At 45.3% G+C, this 19,272-nt stretch overlaps 1 protein-coding gene across 1 annotated transcript in view; it reads left to right on the top strand.

Moving 5' to 3' along the window:
* Positions 1-19,272, top strand: part of SREBF2 (sterol regulatory element binding transcription factor 2) — an 84,808-nt gene continuing 65,536 nt past the window's right edge. The window contains exon 1 of the mRNA XM_011978753.1: positions 1-275. The gene's annotated coding sequence lies outside the window, so the exon portion shown is untranslated. The remainder of the gene's footprint in view (positions 276-19,272) is intronic.

The raw sequence follows: 19,272 nt of genomic DNA, 5'->3' as shown, positions 1-19,272 counted from the left end.
ACTCCCTGCCCGGACGCGGGGGCGGCTTTGGGATTCCCGGGGCCCAGCCCCCAGTCTCGGCGCCCCGAATCCCTGGGCTTCTCGGGATTGATCGACGGCCAGGTCGCCGGGTGCTCTGCGAAACTTTGGGCAGCGACTGCAGAAGCAAGTTGCTGATGAAGAGAGCAGTGGCGGCGGCATGTGGACACATCTCTCCGGGATGGAGAGCCGGGCGCTCCTGCTGTCACGCTGCAAAGGGAATTGAGCAGAAGGAATTTTGAGTTGTGGCCCCTCGGGTACGGGCTGGGGAGCGGGTGGCCTTTGTTCCGGCGCCTTAACAGCGGAGTGGAAGAGCTGGTAGGAGCCCAGGGATCCTCTCTTAAAATACTCATTTTGCGACCACGGGAACCACGATTTAGAGAGGGTCAGCGGCTTGCTCAAGGTCACCCGGCTGGTTAGAGCCTAGTTCTTGCAGTTCCTGGGCCAGTATTGGTTTTTCCATACCCCTCCTTTCAGGAAAGTCCAGTTGACTAGGCTAGTAATCTTACTAACTCGATAATTGCACTCTTATGTTCTAGGCCCCAAAATACTTTGTATTATTTCACTTCTTCCTCACAACAATCCTGTGAGATATTCTTATTACCCCTATTTTAATACGGTAATTAAAGAAGCTGAGGCCAGGAGATGTTGACTTATCTAAGGCCACTCACCTTAGAGAGCTTAGGCAGAAACACAGGTGCATTGTACTTTTCACTTTTCAGCATGCTTTCATGTCCAGGATCTCACTACAGCCTTGCAGGCATGTATGATGGCTACATCCCCATTGTGCAGATGAAGAAACAGAAGCAGCAGAAGATTCTCTTTTGGGGGAAGAGATAAATGCAGCAGCTAATTGAAAAGGATCTGTTTGCCATTTTCCCATTTTGCTTTTGTAATATTTCTCCCCTTGGTTTGTCCTTGCTTTCCCTTTTGGTCATGTGGGCAGTGTGGTAAGACCCTTAATTGAAGCCCCAGTTCTAACCACAAACTCTTTACTAAGTGCTCCTAAATACAGAAATGGGTTAACAAATGGGGGGTGGAGTAGGTGGGGGTTGGGAATATAGCAAGGGCAGCTAACATGTTTTGAGGACTTATGTGCCAGACGGTGTTAAACACTTATACATGTTAATGTCCTCAATCCTCATAACAACCCTGTCAGGTAGAGAGAACTGTTATACTAGTCATCTCCCTCTCACAGAACCTGAAAGTGAGTCCCAGGGTGGTTCATTAATTTACTGAAGATTACACAGCCAGTAGAAAGTACTGTATGTCTATAGCTGCCTACCCACAAGGGCACAGAAAGAAATTCATATGCATTTTGCATTCCTATTCCATGATCAGTTCCTACTTGTCTTATTTTATTTATCTAACTTTTAAATTTTACTTTTTATTTAGTTATTTTTTGAGACAGGGTCTCATTCTGTCACCCAGGCTGGAATGCAGTGGCACAATCACAGCTCACTGCAGCCTTGACCTTCTGGGCTCAAGCGATCCTCCCACCTCAGCCTCCCAAGTAGCTGGGACCAGAGACGCACACCACCACGCCCAGCAAATTTTTTGAATTTTGTAGAGGTGAGGTCTATTCTTGGGCTCAAATGATCCTCCTGCCTCGGCCTCCTAAAGTGCTAGGATTACAGGTGTGAGCCACCTGATTTGTTTTTTTGTTTTTGTTTTTTGTGACGGAGTTTCGCTCTTGTTGCCCAGGCTGGAGTGCAATGGTGCGATCTTGGCTCTCCTCAACCTCCGCCTCCTGGGTTCAAGTGATTCTCCTGTCTCAGCCTCCCTAGTAGCTGGGATTACAGTCATGCGCCACTATACCTGGCTAATTTTGTATTTTTAGTAGAGACAGGGTTTCTCCATGTTGATCAGGCTGGTCTTGAACTCCCAACCTCAGGTGATCCGCTTGCCTTGGCCTCCCAAAGTGCTGGGACTACAGGCATGAGCCACCGCGCCTGGCTGAGCCACCTAATTTTTTTTTAGAGACAGTGTCTGGCTGTTGCCCAGGCTGGAGTGCAGTGGCACAAGGCTCACTGAAACCTTGAACTCTGAAGCTTAAGCAATCCTTCCAGATCAGCTTCCCGACTAGTTAGGACTAAGGCATGTGCCACCATGCCCAGCTAATTTATATATATATATGTATTTCGTAGAGCCGGTCTCACTGTGTTGCCCAGGCTAGTGTTGAACTTCCAGGCACATGCAGTCCTCCTGTCTTGGCCTCCCAAAGTACTGAGATTACTGGCATGAGCCTCTGTACCCAACCTTGTCTTAATTTGTAATGAGTTTAAATTACCTATTGGTTAATACTGTCTTTATCCCCATAGATTTCTGAATAAAATGGAAACTACCACAGTGGTTCAGTGGTTTCACAGGTCCTTTAGGTTTGATCCCAGTGGAAGATGATTCCACTTCTCTGTCCTTCCAGAAGACCTGGTTTATAACAGTGCATAAGGTTTTGCCGCAAAATACGGTTATATACCGCACAAGGAAGAGGTGTGGCTGTTTTGTCACAGGAGACCTAGGGGCCAGGTTTGGGAAAAGTGATTCCATGTCTTCAGTTGATCAACAAGTATTCAAGTGCTGGCTGTGGTTTCTGAGCTGTAAGGAATCATGAAAGATACCATAGAATGTTATGGCTTCATGGAGCTTGAGATGAGAAACTCTAGTACCAGTATAGAACAGCTTAAAATTGCACAGGGCAACAAGTGAAAGTCAGCAGTGAGGGTAGCCTGGTAAAGTCTGGCTTACCAGGAAGACCACACCAAAGAGGTAGCTCTTGACATGGACCTTGGAGGACAAAAAGAGCTGGGCAGGCTGAAGGTCAGTGGTCTGAAGATAAAATTATCCCTTGATTCTCACCCCTGTGTTCCCCTTATTGAATGTTAGCTCCATGAGGCAGGGACCTTCGTTTCATTCCCACTGAATTCTTTGCACCTAGAACAGTGCCTGGCACATAGTGCTCATTAAATATTTGTGGAATTCCTGAGTGATCCAGTGATCTTGGGCTGGACAGGATACTAATTGTCCTGGACATGGTTTGGAGTTGGATTAGATCAAGGATAGCCAGCCTGGATGCTTCTAGGAGCTGTAGTCAGGTGAGGAAGGGGAGAGGCAGGGTGAGTACATTTACTTCCTTTGTATGTGTATGGTGGGGATAAGGGGTAGATGCAACCTAGGGAGCTTCCAGGAGGTGCAGGCAGGCAAGGATCCATTCCTCAATGTCTGCTGTGTTCCAGTCCATTGGTACCCTTCAAGGATATGGGCTCAGGGAGGCCACATTCATTCACTCATTCAATACATCTCTTGAGTGGCTTCTAAGTATTCCTGTGATGGACAAAGGATAACTTGAGCAAGACAGATGATGTGTCGTCTCTCTTAGGAAGCTTACATTCTTGATGGAGGAAATACAAGTTGAGTAAAATAAATGAACAGTTTTGGCAGGGCACTGTGAAAAAAATAAAATTGGACCATATTATAGAGTGTGACTGGGCTAGCCTACTTAGATTCGGAAGTCCAGGGAGGCTTCTTGGAAGAGAGGTATCAGTGTCTCTTTTTCAAGAGATGCCCAAGTCTGGATTTTTATTCGAAATATCCAGATTTTTGGCTGGGCACAGTGGCTCACACCTGTAATCCCAGAACTTTGGGAGGCTGAGGTGTGTGGATCATGAGGTCAGGGGTTCAAGACCAACCTGGCCAATATGGTGAAACCTCATCTCTACTAAAAATACAAAAATTAGCCGGGCGTGGTGGTGCATGCCTATAGTCCCAGCTACTCGGGAGGCAGAGACAGGAGAATCACTTGAACCTAGGAGGCAGAGGTTGCAGTAAGCTGAGATCATGCCACTGCACTCCAGCCTAGGCAACAGAATGAGACTCCATCTTAAAAAAAAATGCTGGACACGGTGGCTCATGCCTGTAATCCCAGCACTTTGGGAGGCTGAGGTGGGTAGATCGCCCGAGGTTGGGAGTTTAAGACCAGCCTGACCAACATGGAGAAACCCTATCTCTGCTAAAAATACAAAATTAGCCGGGTGTGGTGGCTCATGCCTGTAATCCCAGCTACTTGGGAGGCTGAGGCAGGAGAATTGCTTGAACCCGGGAGGCGGAGTTTGCAGTGAGCTGAGATCGCGCCATTGCATTCCAGCCTGGGCAACAAGAGCGAGACTCTGTCTCCAAAAAATAAATAAATAAACCCCAGATGTTTGTATGTTGGCTCAATTTTAGAAAAAAACATACTATAGGCACCCAATAAAGCATGTGTGCTAGTTGATCTCTGGTGTCTTGTCTACTGCAGAATGTTGTATTGTCCCAGGCCCCCAGGTTTCCCATAATATAATAAGTCTACCATTTCATTTTGTGTTATATATCTCTAGTTTGAGAAAGGGCCTCATGCACTGTTACACAACAGATCTTCTGGAAGGGCAGCGAGGTGGGATCCTCTTCCACTGGGATCAGGAAAGGCACAGTCATGGAGGTGACCTTTTTGCTGGGTCCAAATAGATGGGTGGCAGGAGCAACCTGACAAGTATGTGGGAGGAGTTAGAACAAGCTGCCTTTAGAAATAAAAGATTACTAGAGATTTCTTGGAATATAGTGTGTGTGAGCAAACAGTAGAAGATGAGGTCTGAGAGGTGAGGTGGAGCTAAATTGTACTGTAGATGCAAGGTGTTTTATGGAATATAGGGAGGAATTGTTGAAGATTTTCAAGTAGGGGGTGACACACGAATCATGGGTTTTAAGAAAATTGAACTGTGGGCTGGGTGCAGTGGCTCACGTCTGTAATCCCAGCATTTTGGGAGGCTGAGGAGGGTGGATTACCTGAGGTCAGGAGTTTGAGACCAGACTGGCCAACATGGTGAAACCTCATCTCTACTAAATAATAAAAAAATTAGCTGGACATGGTGGTGGGCACCTGTAATCCCAGCTACGTGGGAAGCTGAGGCAGGAGAATCGCAATGAGCCCAGATTGCGCCACTGCACTCCAGCCTAGGCGACAGAGCAAGACCTTGTCTCAAAAAAATGAAAAGAATATTGAACGGTGGTGATAGGCAGGGAAGACTGGAGGCAGGGAGGCTAATTAGGAAACTGTAGCCATCCAGGTGTGAGGTGTTGAAGGGTGACAAATTTGGGTGGGAAGTGGCCCTCTTTCAAGTGCCTTTCCATGGCACTGACTTGGGTCTCTGCTTGCTTCTCCCTGCAGACACCCAGTTTGACAGAGTACCCTGCAGTACCTGGCACTGAATAGGTGCTCTGTAAAGGTGTGTCTGGTGAGGAAAGGAAAGCACCTCAAGTTCGGTCTGAGTGTTCACACCATTGGGAAAGCTGGAATGGCCAACTGGGTGAGCTAGGAATGAGTGTTGGGGATGTGACAGGACATGTCCTCATTGAAAGCTTGGCCCTGAAGGCAGAGCAGAGGGAGAATTCTAAGATCCCATTAAGACTTTGAGCCTGGAGCATTGGGAGAGTTCAGAAGTCAGCAGGAAGAGCTGGTTTGGGGAAATGAAGAAATTTTGTCTTAATTGTGCTGAAATTGGGGTACCTGGGGGTCATCCAGTAGGAAATGAGAAGTAGGTAGATACTTCAGAGAAGGTAAAACTGGGGTGGAGATTGAAGAGAGGCCCTGCTGAGTCAAGAGAAGATAACTGGGAGATTCGAGGTTAGGAAAGTGGTAGCTTTTCAAAGAGTAGTCCGTAGATGATGGAGACAGTGCCACAGAGAACAGCAAGGATGACAAGGCCATGCAAGGAGTTGTGGGACTTGGTATTAGGAGGCCGACCTTTGCCAGAACAGTCAGATGAGGGAATCCATGGCAGAAAGGAAGCAGGGGTGAGTGGGAGATGGGCAAATGGAGGCAAGTAATTCTCTTTGGAGAAAGTGGAATAATTTTTTCAATAAGCTAAGCTACTTTCTGTCTTGATGAGTTTGCCTATCCTGGACATCTCATAAATGGAATCAGACAGGTAGCATAATATTGCTTAGGTTCATCATGTTGCAGTGTAGTGTTCCATTGCATGGACACGCCACATTCTGTTTTATCTACTCCTCAGTTGATGGACATTTGGGCCATTTCCACTCTGGCTACATTATGAATGAAGCTGCTACAAACTTTTGTGTACAAGTTTCTGTGTGGACATATATGTTCATTTATCTTGGGTAGATCTTCTACATTTGTTGTTGTTTGTGTTTTCCAAGGGCTTATAATAAATAGTCCCATTTATTCACATGCTTAGTTTCTGTGTTCCTGTAACTAATTCAGCCCTAAATCTTGTGATGGAAACTTTCAATGTAGTGGTCAGTTCCCTTCTTTCCTGCCCCCATCTGATGGCTATTGTTTAGGGCTGCTCTCCCCTCACTTACCTTGGGACAATCCCTGACTATCACCCTTGGGGGCAAAGTTGAAGCTCTTCTTTCCCAGTTTTTTTTTTTTTTTTTTTTTTTTTTTTTTTTTTTTTTTTTTTTTTGAGACGGAGTCTTGCTCTGTCGCCCAGGCTGGAGTGCAGTGGCCGGATCTCAGCTCACTGCAAGCTCCGCCTCCCAGGTTTACGCCATTCTCCTGCCTCAGCCTCCCGAGTAGCTGGGACTACAGGCGCCTGCCACCTCGCCCGGCTAGTTTTTTTGTATTTTTTAGTAGAGACGGGGTTTCACCGTGTTAGTCAGGATGGTCTCGATCTCCTGACCTCGTGATCTGCCCGCCTCGGCCTCCCAAAGTGCTGGAATTACAGGCTTGAGCCACCGCGCCCGGCCCCAGTTCTTGTTTTTTTACTCACTTATTTTAGTGGAGCACATCCTCCAGTGGCTTCCTGAGAAAGAGTACATTGGAGGTAACTCTTTGAGGCCTTGCCTATCTAAAAACATCTTTATACTAACCTCATTCCAATTTGGTAGTTTGGCTGAATTTAGAATTTTAGGTTGGACAGAGTTTTATGTCAGAATTTTGAAGGCATTGTCCGATTATCTTGCTTCTAGTAGAGAAATCTGATGCTGTTTCCTTTCTTGATCGCTGTTTCCTTTCTTGATCCTTTGTGTGTGACCTGTTTTCTTCTCTGGAAGCTTTTAGGATCCTGTGTTTATGTTCTGAATTCCATGACAATGTGTCTTGATGTGACTGGGCCGACAGTCACTGTCCCTACTTGTTGGGGCTCTAGAGAGCTGACTGTGTCTGATACCTGAGTTCATGCAGTCCTGCTATCAGCCTACTTGTCACCCAAGCCTGCAGAGGAATTTCCAGTACCTGAACCTTTCCATGGCACTGATTTGGGCCTCTGCTTGCTTCTCCCTGCAGACACCGAGTTTCATCTTTGGCAGAGTACCCTGCAGTACCTGGCACTGAATAGGCACTCTGTAAAAGTGTGTCTAATGAGGGAAGGAAAGCACCTCAAGTTCAGTCTGGTTGTTCACACCATTGGGAAAGTTGGAGCGGCCAACTGACTGAGCTAGGAGTGAGTGTTGGGGGTGATTGTGGTCAGCACACCCCTGGGAGGTAGAGGTGGGAGAAGAGTGGAAACTGACTTCACATTCCTCCAGGGAGGGATGCTTTGGAAAAACTGCTCGGTGAGCTGAAGCACAGATCTGCTTTTCATCCCTTTTGTACCTTTTTAAAGACATAAGGTGTGTTTTGACACTGGAGTATATAGAGGGTTGCTAACGTTTGGGTTGAAAGAGCTGCTGTTGTCCACAGCTTATTTATTTTCCACCCATTTTTATCTCCTGGTCTCATCCAGTTACATTTCCTGGGATATGTTTTTGGAGGTTGCTTAGATCACGACACTAGTGTCCCCTGGGTTTCTCCTCCCTCCTCTATTTGGCCTCGCCCTTGACAAACATTCCCCGCATTCACACCCAGGCCTTTGGCCTAATGTTCTTGAATGCTGCTTGCCTCTCATTGAACAGGCTTTTATATAGCTCTCATATTCAGTTCATATCTTGGCATTTTAAAAAATATATATTTTTGCTTCTTTCTCAACTAGATCATTTCTCTCCTCAAATTTGTAATTTAAAAAAGGAAATTCTCAAGCAGTTTTATTCAATTAGAACTTCATTAATATCAAATTGTCCATATCCTTCTGGATTGTTGTCCGAACATTGCTTCTGTGCATCCATATCACAGTGTTTTCACATATGGGTTGCTATATGTTGAAGTAGTTGAGGTGTAATCACCATGTAATCTAATGTGATTCATCTGAATAGGCAAACCCTTACATACCTGTGTACCTGTTGAACATTTTCATCATTTGCAATTTTTTCTTAACATGAGCACTTACTGGTGTTCTGAATAGTTGTAAACCAGTCACTTGGGAATTTGTTCATGGGCATGTCTTCCAAAGAGGAGTCTTTAAGTTGAGCTGGGTAACACACTGCCAGCCATAGCCCTTTCATTTTAAAAATATTTCCAGTGCTACAAATTACTATGGTGATTGAGAATTACAACTTGGAAAATATTTTTATTTTTTGAAAAGATAGTAAGTTCATATGAATCAAAATAAAACACATAAAAAGGTGCTGTGAAAAGTCTTGCTCTCAGCCTTACCCACTATCTCCCTAGTCCCACCACTCCATCACAAGTAATTAAATTTTTAGTTTCTTTTACCTGCTTCAAAATGTATTTGTTATTACAAAACAAGCTAATAACAAATATTGATTTTAGTTTTTGCTTTGCTCTCCTTTTTTAATGAAAAAGTTTAGCACTCTGTAAGCGCTGTTCTTCTGTGTCTTGCCTTTTCCTTTCCATTTACCAATGTATCTTATAGATCATCTCAGACTTTTTCACTGCTGCATGGTTTTCCATTTTATGATGACCTGTAATTTATCCATCCAGTTCTTTTCTGATGGACATCTGAAGGTATTTTCAGTCTTTTGCTATTAAAAACAATGCTGCAATGAATAGCTTTGTAAATTCATCCTTTCACACATGTGCAAGTGTAGATGCAGAATCAGTTACCAGAAGTGGGAGTGTTGGATCAAAGCAAGGGTGGTGCTGTCTCCAACATTTAGTTGTCACAAGAATCCAGTTAGGTAAAACAAGAGAGGGGCCGGGCACTGTGGCTCATGCCTGTAATCCCAGCACTTTGGGAGGCCGAGCTGGGCGAATCACAAGGTCAGGAGATCGAGACCATCCTGGCTAACATGATGAAACCCTATCTCTACTAAAAAATACAAAAAATAGCTGGGCGTGGTGGCACGAGCCTGTGATCCCAGCTACTCGGGAGGCTGAGGCAGGAGAATCGGTTGAACCCGGGAGATAGAGGTTGCAGTGAGCCGAGATCTCACCACTGCGTTCCAACTTGGACGACAGAGCGAGACACTGTCTCAAAAAAAAAAAAAAAGATGGCCAGGTGTGGTGGCTGATGCCTGTAATCCCAGCACTTTGGGAGGCTGAGGTGGGCAGATCACCTGAGCAAGATCAGCCTGGCCAACATGGTGAAACCCCATCTCTACTAAAAATACAAAAAATTAGACGGTCATGGAGGCAGGTGCCTGTAATCCCAGCTACTTGGGAGGCTGAGGCAGCAGAATTGCTTGAACCCAGGAGGCAAAGTGAGCCGAGACCGTACCATTGCACACCAGCCTGGGCAACAAGAGCAAAACTCTGTCTAAAAAAAAAGATAAGAGGAAAGGGCAGGACCTAACATTTGCTACTGGCTCTGTGTGCATTTGTAGTTTTGTTAGATCCTGCCAAACTGCTGTCCATAGTGGATGAACCAATTTACACTCCCACCAGTGTGTAGAAGGAGCCTGTTTCCTCACAGCTTCCAGGCACAGTCAAATTGGGACTCTTTATTCCCTTTATTCTGCCTCTTTGCTGTACTTTTGCCAATTTAGAGCTCTCACCGCCCCTGTCCCCAACACTGCACACATACAGACCCTTCTGGTCCTGGCCTTCTGGCTCCTCACTCAATTTTTCTCTGCTCGAGACCGCGGGACAGTCAGTGGGTAAAGACCAACTTTCTAAGTGATCCCTTCCAATACCTCACATGTCCCCTTTACTTGCTCAGGCCCTTAGTGATTGGGGTTTTCTTACACTTCTCCTGCTTTGGGTTTTTTTGGAGTGATCCTTCATCTCGTTTCCCTGCTTTCCTTACTCTTAAAATTGCTCCAAATGTTGTGATCCCGCAGGCCGGGCACATTGGCTCATGCCTGTAATCCCAGCACTTTGGGAGGCTGAGGCGAGCGGATCACTTGAGGTCAGGAGTTGGAGACCAGCCTGGCCAATATGGTGAAACCCCGTCTCTACCAAAAATACAAAAATTAGCCAGGCATGGTGGCACATGCCTGTCATCTTAGCTGCTGGGAAGGCTGAGGCATGCTTGAACCCCAGAGGTGGAGGTTGTAGAGAGCCAAGATTGCACTACTGCACTCCAGCCTAGGCAACAGAGTAAGACTCTGTCTCACAAAGGAAAGAGAAGAGAAGAGAAGAGAAAAGATGTACAACAGCTCCTTATTTTCAGTCCTCTGCTTTGGGGGACTTGGAAAATGGTTTCTTGTTTTATGTCGTTTTACTGAAACTCTCTTCTTGTCTGAGTTCTCTTTCATGTAGTTTCAGAGTGGGTAGTCCTTGCTACCCCAAAATTTCAGTGCATCCTCGTGTAAAAATTATTTGGGGCTTTCCATCACTATAAATAGAGGTGTTCTGGAAGTTGCTTCCTTTCACTGTAGTTCTCTTAAGACCACTTTTCACCAAAATCTACAGATATTTTAGGAAATGCCCTTTTGTTATAAATAGTCTAATTTCTCACAATACTTTGATTTGACTGTTTTTTTTTTTTTTTTTGGATACAGAGTCTAGCTCTCTCCCCCAGGCTGGAGTGTATTGATGTGATCATGGCATATCACAGCCTTAAACTCCTAGGCTCCAATGATCTTCCTGCCTTAGCCTCGCAAGTAGCTGAGACTGCAGGCACGTGCCACCAAGCCTGGCTACTTTTTTTGGTATTTTTTGTGGACACGGGGTCTTGGTGTGTTACCCAAGCTGGTCTTGAACTCCTGGGCTTAAGCGCTTCTCCCACCTTGGCCTCCCAAAGTGCTAGGATTACAGGCATGAGCCACTGCACCTGGTCCCTTGATTGGAATTTTTAAAAATCAGTCTTAGTAGTTTTTCTGAGTTAGTTGGGTGGACTTTCTATTTTTTTCTTGGACAGAGCTGGACCTCAGCTTGTGATAATTGTTTTCTATTGTGTTTAATTCTTCCTACATGGACATATGGTCAAGCACCACTTAACAATATTTTGATTAATGGTGGACCACATATATGATGGTAGTCCCATAAGATTATAATGGAGCAGCCAGGCACAGTGGCTCATGCCTGTAATCCGAGCACTTTGGGAGGCTGAGGCAAGTGGATCACCTGAGGTCAGGAGTTTGAGACCAGCCTGGCCAACATGATGAAACCCCATCTCTACTAAAAATACAAAAATCACCCGGGTGTAGTGGTGAGCCTGTAATCCCAGCTACTCGGGAGGCTGAGGCAGGAGAGGCTGAGGCAAGAGAATTGCTTGAACCTGGGAGGCGGAGGTTGCAGTGAGCCGAGATTGCATCACTGCACTGCAGCCTGAGTGATGAGTGAAACTCCATCTCAAAAAAAAAAAAAAGATTATAATGGAGCTATTGCCATACCATCTAGGTGTGTGTAAGTATACTCTGCGATGTTTGCACAGTGATGCAGTTGCCTAATCACACGTTCTCAGAATGAATCCTGTTGTCAAGTGACACATGACTTTATTTGATAATGAATACAAGACCATTTCATCTTTATCCCACATAGATACATTGAGATGCATTGATGTTCTCTAACTGAACGTGACTCATCCTGTTCTTTAATAGTTATTGACTGTTGCCGTAGTCACCTCTACTTTTTGATCATTCACTAGGTTTTGAAATTACTGTGCAGGCAGCACCCACTATGCAGTTCAGAACTTTATGTAGGCCTGTTTTGTACTGGGCTCCAGGTTCAGTGTTGGCAAATAAACAAAGTCCTTGTTCTCACAGAATGTGTATGGCCCTGGGTGCCAGGCACCGTTCCATGCCTTAACCTACATTCATCTCATATTATATGTTTTTTCGTGTAGTCTTTTTCTTCAATTCTATGGTATGCTACAGGAGAAGAAACTGAGGCCTAGATCACATAGCTTGTAAGTGATGGAATAGTGACCTAAATCCAAACATGTGCAACTCCAAAGCCCATGTATTTTTCCTCTACTCCATGCCCTGTCTGATGTAAGCAGGCTTCTAAGTTGCAAATACCAGGTGGCGTGGTATGCTTTGAAGCTATTCATTCAACATGTGTTTATCAAGAAGTGTCTGGCCAGGCACAGTAGCTCACACCCGTAATCCTAGCACTTTGGGAGGCCAAGGTGAGAGGATCCCTTGAGCCCAGGAGTTTGAGACTAGCCTGGCAACATACCTAGACAACATAGTGAGACCCCATTTCTATTAAAAAAAGTACAAAAATTAGCCAGGCTTGGTGGCACTGGCCTGTAGTCCCAATTACTTAGGAGGCTGAGGTGGGAGGATCACTTGCGCCTAGGAGGCTGAAGATACAGTGAGTCAGGATCACACCACTGCACTTCAGCCTCGGCAACAGAGTGAGACCTTGTCTCAAAAAATATATATATATGTGTTTGTGGGTGTGTATACACATGTACACCCCCACACACATATATATGTGTGTCTATATATATTTTTTTAATTAAAAAAAATGCTCTATGCTGGGCACTTAAAGTGACTTCCCCTGGGTCCCAGGAACTTTCTGAACCTTAATTTCCTCTGTAAGATGGGGGTTGGATACCTTAGCTCACTTAGTTCTTGCAGCACCTATGATGTAGCTAAGGTACAAAAAAGGAAGAGGACAGGACCTAACCTCTTTTGGCTCTATTTAAAAATGAATGAGGAACTGAATGAACTTCAGTTTGCACGTTGATGTAGGACTAGGGGACATTTTTTTAGAGTATGTTTGGAAATGTTTCTTTTTCCTTTTGAAATGGCTTTTGTAGGTGTGGTAGTGGGACACAGAGGAGCAGTCACAGAGTGTGGTGCAAGTGACCACAAAGTCAAGGGTTCAACTTTGTTGACATGATGGAATTTTTTAGAGTAGCAGAATCCCAGGGCCTATGCTTTAAGGTACGGCTCCCTGGGGAACTTTGTTTAGAAATTAATCCTAAACTATCGAAGGGCTTACAAACTAGAAAATTTCTGCGTATCTCAGGCCTTGAGAATTGCTAATGAATATTGTCTAAATGTCCCTTACAAGCTTGCTTCTCCACCTGGCGCTGTGGAACAGGTCTGTTGGGTTCAGGATCTGCTTTGGAATGGTGATGAAATTTCGAGCTGCTGAACCAGATGTGGAACTGCTTTGCTAACTGGTGTCTGCCCAGTTTAAGCCCTCTCCATCCCACAGCTGTGAAAGGAAATCATGTTTCTTCCCAAGTGCTAACATTCCTGTGAGGCCTTACACTTTACCCAAGTCCTCCTGATACATTTGTCTTCCTAATAAGTGCTGTAATATCGAGGCTTGATTTCCACCCCCGCCCCCCACCCCCGGCAAGACGGAGTCTTGCTCTGTTGCCCAGGCTAGCGTGCAGTGGCGCGATATCGGCTCACTGCAACCTCCTCCTCCTGGATTCAAGCGATTCTCCTGTCTCCTGTAATCCCAAGTAGCTGGGATAACAGGTGCGTGCCACTACACCGGACTAATTTTTGTATTTTTAGTAAAGACAGGGGTTCAACATGTTGACCATGCTGGTCTTGAACTCCTGACCTCGTGATCCACCCACCTTGGCCTCCCAAAGTGCTGGAATTACAGGTGTGAGCCACCACCAAGGCTTGATTTTTATGCCCATTTTCCATGGACATAGATGAAGGCACTGAGACAGCGAAATTAGATGATTTGCCAATGCTTCCTATGCTGATGAAGTGGAATGAACTTGGATTTTCTGATGTGGGATTCCATGTTCTTCGCTGTCCTATGAAAATGAGGTGGAAGATGCCCTGATTGAGGAAGCCTGCCTGTCTAGGAGCCCCTTCTCTGGTCAAAAGTTGTTTTTTAAAAATCCTTGCTGCATTTCAGCATGAATGAGTATCCACTGTGTTCACAGCACAGTGCTAGACGGTGTTAGGAATGAAGTGGCCTCTGCTTTCAGGGAACTAATATGTAAGCATACAGTCATAATACATGGGAAAGTACAACAGAGGCTATGACGGAGGAACAACTCTAAATCTTTGGAGCACTGAGGAAGGGAATTAGAAAGATCTTCACAAGGACTTTAGCATTTGGGCTGAGTTGTGAAGGGTGAGTAAATAGGATTTTAGAAGGTAAAGGAGTGGGCATGGTGTTGATTTAGATAGAATTAGACAAAGTTGGGAATAATTTGGCATGCTCTAGGAATATGTGTCAGAGTACTGCATAGGACAGAGGTTCTCAAACTTGAATGTGTCTATGAACTCCCAGGGTATACCCCCAAAGCTCTGAATCTGGAAGGTCTGCAATGTTGTCCAACAGGAACACCTAACGAGTGGAAGGGGCGGGATCAGAGAAGCCTTCTCAGGGATAAGCTGAGGTCTTAAAGGGGTGGAAGGAGAGAACAGCTGTGTTCCAGGCTGAGTGAACAGCCATTTTGAAGGGTTTGACCAGTGCTGGTGCTCGAGTGTCTGGGTTTTGTGTAGACCACACTCTTGATAACTGTGGTGTTTGTTATCTTCCTCAAACAGGGTTTTGGTCAGGTGCCTCCTTGCTTCAGTGTGTTCTTTATAAGTCGGGATTCTTGGTGATAAGCGGCAAAAACCACTTCTATCTAGCTTGAACAGAAAAGGATTTGTTAGAAGGGTGGTGCATGGAGTGACTAAAAAAGCTGGAGAGTCAATTTGGAAAATGGGCTAGAACCAAGGAGGCGCCTGCTTAGTACTCCTCTGCCTTCGTGATCTGTATATTGTCTCTGCTTTCCTGGGTCATTCCCTCAAGGGTCACACTCCTTGTGGGAGCATGCACAAATCAGAGCTAACTGGCAGGAAACCTTCCCTCACTTGAGGACTGCCCAATGGGGATGCTCCAAAGGAAGATCAGGGTGCTAATGGGAGGGTCAGGTCTGATGATGGACAAATGGAACAGAAGTGGCAAATGCCCAGCATGTATTCTGTGTCTCTCCTTGCCTCTGAAATAAAAGCAGTTTCTGCAGCCAAATGTATATGGTAGCATTAAGTCAAGCCTTTCACAATTTAACTATAGGCAGCTCCATCTCCATTTTGCACCGTGCTCTCTACTTCAGCAGCTTGCAGGACATTTCCTGATGCTGTGGTTTGCTCAAACTATTTTCTTTGCCTGGAATACCCTTCCCTCTCTCTAATTTATAAACCCTTTTCATCCTTTAAGCTCGGTTTTCACTGCCTGCCAGGATGGATCAGTCCTTTCTCTACTCTCTGACAGCCCTTTCTTTGTGAGGCACTTGTCTGTTCTTGCCCTTGTGGCAGTTTATGGAGTTGGTTAGGTTTCTCTGTCTTCTCTGTGAGCATGGGAGGTGGGAAGAAAACCAATACTTTTCAGTCTTTGCTGTGTGCAGAGTTCCACACAAGGCACATAGGATCCTTCAGCTCCCAGCCCAGAGTACATGGCATATGCAAATTTGAGTGGATGTTTGCATTTTTGTTTGTTTGTTTTTTGTTTTTGTTTTTGTTTTTTTTTGAGATGGAGTCTTGCTCTGTCGCCCAGGCTGGAGTGCAGTGGCGCAATCTCGGCTCACTGCAACCTCCGCCTCCTGGGTTCGCGCCATTCTCCTGCCTCCACCTCCCGAGTAGGTGGGACTCTAGGCACTTGCCACTATGCCTGGCTAATTTTTTGTATTCTTTAATAGAGACGGGGTTTCACTGTGTTAGCCAGGATGGTCTCGATCCCCTGACCTCATAATCCGCCCGCCTCAGCCTCCTAAAGTGCTAGGATTACAGGTGTGAGCCACGGCGCCCGGCTGGATGTTTGCATTTGTAGCGTGATTTGATAACCTGCTTTGCGAGTATTCTTTTTCTCCTTAGTTTTAGGGAGATTTGGGGGCATGGTAATGAATGGAAGGGTAAGATGGTGGGATGTTGGGGTCTTTCATTTTTGCCTGAATGGTTTAAGGACTGAAAAAGGTTGAGATCTGTTGCTTTGTAGACTCTGCCCCCAGGAGGAGGACACTTCAGGTGAAGTGACTTGTGCCTGATTTTGTTGGCAGTGGGTCACCTGTTGTGAAATGTGAGGGCCTCCTTTTGCAGAACAGGGTCATGCAGGATCAGTTCCTTGGAGTCTCACTCTGCATCTCGCTCAATTTTGTAGTCTCCTGCTAAAAGAGAGTGAAAGAGGGAACAGTGTGATGCCAGGGCAGCAGCAGGTGAAGAGCTGGGAAATACAGGAAAGACCTGGGATGACACATCCTTCTCTCTCTGAGCTTGGGGCATTCACTCTACTCGTTTGTGAATGAAGCACGTACTGAGCACCTGTCCAATGCCAGGCTCTCTTTGGTGATACTGTATGATAATAGAACCACAGCATCTGCATTATGTGGTAGCTAAGAGCTTGACTTTAAATCCCAACTCCACCACCTGCTGACTGGGTGACATTAGACAAGTTACTTAGCCTCTGAGTGCCTCATTGTCCTTACCTGTAAAATGGAGATGATAATGGCATCTACCTCAAAGTGTCATTGAGATTAAATGAAATTTATGTAAAGTGTTTAATATAATTGCTGACACATAGTAAAAGCTCAGTAAATGTTAATTCCTGTACTATTTTTTATTATTACTACTAATTTGCTCAATTTTTCTTTTTGATTGTTCTCAAAGTCTGTTTTTAAGAGCAGGCATTTAGAAATAATAAATGGGATAAGAGAGACAGCCTTTCAAACATTGGATGACAAGAATCTTGTGTCTCTATTTTAGCATTAGGCAAGGATTGGAGTCCCTGGCTGCAGCAGAGGGTGGGGTTCTTGCATGGGTGGGGACTCTGGTTGATTGCCTCATTGCAGAGCCTAACCGCTGGGAGGTGGGGCAACCCCAGTGAGAAACTCCTAGGAGGAAGCACCTCCCTGTGGTGGTTAGGGCAACTTCTGTAGCAGGGCTGCAGCCCTGTGAAAAGAGCACAGGGCTTAGAGGAGGGAATAAGTCTTCTCTCTCTGTCTGCTGCTCACTCCCCCACCTACCTGAGATGGTGTGCAGGTCACCCCCTCTTTGGACTTGGACTTTTCTTTCTGTGTAGAAACCACGACCAACACCGCTTTTCAAGCACTTAGTGCCAGGCACTATCTGTCCCAGGTGATTTACATACGTTAACTCACTTAAAACAGCGCTTGAAACGGCTACCTCACAGGGTGATTTTGAAGATTATTTAACACAGTGTGTGAAAGTAAAGGTGTTAAAAGGAAAAATGAGGGAGCCACAGTGTTAATGAAGTAATTTTCCAGTAAAAAAAAAAAAAATCATGTTTAAACTTTGTATATAAATATATACATATACACACATACACTGAGGTAAATAACACTGAAAAACAGCAACAACAGCTTTTTAAGCAACATTCCAACAGGTTCCTCTTGTACCATGTATCCCTTTCTATCTGAACACTTTGCATGCAGTCCTGGCAGATTTTTAATTAATTAATTTATTTATTTATTTTTATTTTTTGGAGATGGAGTTTCACTCTGTCGCCCAGGCTGGCGTGCAATGGCACGATCTCAGCTACTGCAACCTCAGCCTCCCAGATTCAAGCGATTCTCCTGCCTCAGCCTCCGAAGTAGCTGGGAAACAGGTGCTTGCTGCCACACCCAGCTAATTTTTGTATTTTTTTCACCATGTTAACAGGCCAGGCTGGTCTTGAACTCCTGACCTCAGGTGATCCTCTCGCCTCAGCCTCCCAAAGTGCTGGGATTACAGGTGTGAGCCACCGAGCCCACCCCGACAGATGTTTTTGCAGAGGGTTTCTTACCATAACATGTGCCTCTTGAAGGCATTTATTTTTGTATCTGGCACTTAATAGGATCTCAGTTAATGTTTCTTGAATGCATGTCTTAAGGGATGTGTCTTTTATTAATTTATACTTAAAAAGAGGGAGCTTATTCTAGAAAAGAGCATCTTGTCAAGGCGTATGGTCTTATTTGAAGAATAATTTAATAATTTGGATAGGAAGGTATGCTTGTAAAATACAGCCAGGCAAAAATATCTCTTCCTCATTCTCCTTGATGCGTCCGTTACATACATGTTCACCCTGAGATTGAAATGAACATTGAAAGTAATGAGATGGGCTGGGCGCAGTGGCTAAAGTCTGTAATCCCAGCACTTTGGGGGGTGGAGGCGGGTGGATCATGAGGTCAGGAGATCGAGACCACCCTGGCTAACATGGTGAAACCCCGTCTCTACTAAAAAAAATACAAAAAATTAGACGGGCGTAGTGGCACATGTCTCTGTAGTCCCAGCTGCTTGGGAGGCTGAGGCAGGAGAATCGCTTTAACCCGGGAGGTGGAGTTTGCAGTGAGCCGAGATCACGCCACTGCACTCCAGCCTGGGCAACAGAGTGAGGCTCCGTCTCAAAAAAAAAAAAAAAAGTAACGAGATGGGGCCGGGCGCCTTGGCTCATGCCTTGTAATCCCAGCACTTTGGGAGGCCGAGGCAGGTGGATTACGAGGGCAGGAGATCAAGACCATCCTGGCTAACATGGTGAAATTCCGTCTCTACAAAAAATACCAAAAATTAGCCAGGTGTGGTGGTGGGCGCCTGTAGTCCCAGCTACTCAGGAGGGTGAGGCAGGAGGATCACTTCAGAACCTGGGAGGCAGAGGTTGCAGTGAGCTGAGATGGCGCCACTGCACTCCAGCCTGGCGACAGAGCAAGACTCCCTCTCAAAACAAAAAAAGTAATGAGATAATTACAAGTACCCCTCCACAGAGCCCCAAATCTCCTTTTTTGTTACTCTAAGTCTGTCTTACATGGTGTGATGAGCATAAATGTAAAATCCAAGAAATGTTTGTTTTGTAAAGGGAGAAAAGTGTGGGTAGAGGAGAGACTCAGACAAACCTAAATATAGATATAAATTCAAATCTCAGTTCACCCACTTTGTAGCTTATGTAGGGGGCTTTGGCAAATTATCTAATTTCTTTGAATCTTAGATTCCTCACTTCTTTCTTTCTTTTTATGTTTTTTGTTTTTTGTTTTTTTGTTTTTTTGTTTTTTTTGATAGCCTTTGTCCCCTGGACTGGAGTGCAGTGGTGACAACTTGGTTCACTGTAGCCTCTGCCTCCAGGGTTCAAGCGAT

Source organism: Mandrillus leucophaeus, unplaced genomic scaffold, assembly GCF_000951045.1.
Source record: "Mandrillus leucophaeus isolate KB7577 unplaced genomic scaffold, Mleu.le_1.0 Scaffold2, whole genome shotgun sequence".
Taxonomy (NCBI): Eukaryota; Metazoa; Chordata; class Mammalia; order Primates; family Cercopithecidae; genus Mandrillus; species Mandrillus leucophaeus.
Note: the sequence above shows the minus strand (reverse complement) of the source record. Positions and strands in the feature narration are given on the sequence as shown.